Consider the following 1,860-nt stretch of genomic DNA (forward strand, 5'->3'; position numbering starts at 1 on the left):
GGGAGCTTGTCCTACTAATTCGCATTTTAATATCACACACACTACACTCTCAAATTTTCAAAGTTTCTCAGCACTTCACAAGGTTATGAGGAAAACGGGACTCCCAGGACAAAAGGTGTCACAGAACACACTCAGTTCTGACAGGCAGAGTCAAGATTAGTGGAACAATTCTCCTGAAATACAACATGGAAATAGAACGTAAAATGTTCAAGTCATACAAATACATGATCACGACTCCCAATTGCTATCAAGCATGCTTTGTATTATGGGATACAAAATTTCTCCCAGACCACAACAGAATGTTAAGTTGACACCCAAAATAGTCAAAACCTCCCACCAGTCAACATCCCACTATTTTATGGTTGTACCAAGCAATAAACAACGAGAAAATGATTTCACCTCTTTAAAAAAAAATCATTTACACTTAAAAAATGGGCTGAAGTCGGATTTCCGCCTTCTGAAAAATGTTTCTAGAGTCACTAAAAAACTTGCATTTACAAAATTGTTGATAGAAATATTCCTCTGGATTGTACAAGAAGAGAGATAGCATACAGGACCCACTGATAGGACATGGCTGTTACTGTTATGTGCCGTGGAGTCAGTTCCATAGCGACCCTGTATAGGGTTTCCGGGGAGTGACTGGTGAGCTTGAGCTGCCGACTTCGCAGTTCAAATAGCCTTGCAGTCTGGCGCAGTAACCCACAGCGCCACACCAGGACTCCCTGAACGTGGTAGACAAAACATTAAGTCGACATGGCGTCTTTCTCTTCTGCTGCATCAGAGGCTGAACTCTCCTCATTTTTAGTTTTGCCATTTTCAGCAGGTAAATCTTCTTAGTGTCTTGGTTAGCCACTTCTGCCAGTTTTCCCTTTGCTTTTCTTTTCCTTTTGTTTGCACTTTTTTTGTCGGTAGATTTATCCTTTCCAGGTGCCGTTTTTGGCTTTTGCAGGAGCAGGTTTAGCTGACTTCACCAATCTCCTCTTGGACTCCTCCTTTGACGCTGCTTCGGCAGACCTGACCTTCCTCTTGGGCATCTTGCAAGCCGGGAAGGCACGTGCCGGGGAGCCTGTGGGCCTCTGGGCACAGGGAACCTTCCGGAAGTTGATTTGCCTGGCCACTGACCAGGACTGGGTAATGTTTTGTTCTATTGTACATAGGGTCATTGTAAATTGGAAACCAACTTGATGTCACCCAACAACAACACAAAATCACTGCCGTGACCTGCACCATGCTCATAATTGTTACACTGGAGCTCATTGCTGAAGCCACTGTGCCAATCCATTTCGTTGGCGTCTTCCTCTTTTTACCTGATCCTCCACTTTACCAAGCATAATGTCTTTTTCCAGGGTCTGGTCCCTCCTGATAATATATCTAAAGTATGAAAGACAAAGTCTCTCCATCCTGACTTCTAGGGAGTATTCTGGCTGTACACTGTACTTCTTCTAATACAGATTTATTTGTTCTTCTGGAAGTTCAAGGTACTTTTAATATTCTTATCCAACATCATAACTCAAATGCATCAGTTCTGTGGTCTTCCTTATTCGCTGGCCATCTTTCACATGCATTCTCACAGCTTGGGAGTCAGAATTTACTAATTGGGCTGCTAACCTCAGGGTCAGCAGTTCGCAACTACCAGCTGTTCCACAGGATAAAGATGAGGCTTTCTGCTCCCATAATTATTTACAGCCTTGGAAACCCTGTACAGGGTCACTATGAGTCGGAACTGACTCCACGACACATAAGCACCATCTCCTTTCAGCCCCTGTAGGCCCAACATTGAGTGTTCCATATGTGTCTTGGCATCAATCTTCCTCTGGATTTAGGACCCAAGGCCCAAAAGACACACTCCACTACCCAGCT

The 1,860-nt window shown here is 43.9% G+C and overlaps 1 pseudogene; it reads right to left on the reverse strand.

The window, feature by feature from the left end:
• Positions 1 to 743: 743 nt before the first annotated feature.
• On the reverse strand, positions 744 to 1,034 carry LOC102824534 (annotated as a pseudogene).
• Positions 1,035 to 1,860: the final 826 nt, after the last annotated feature.

This window comes from Chrysochloris asiatica, unplaced genomic scaffold, assembly GCF_000296735.1.
Source record: "Chrysochloris asiatica unplaced genomic scaffold, ChrAsi1.0 scaffold00020, whole genome shotgun sequence".
NCBI lineage: Eukaryota > Metazoa > Chordata > Mammalia > Afrosoricida > Chrysochloridae > Chrysochloris > Chrysochloris asiatica.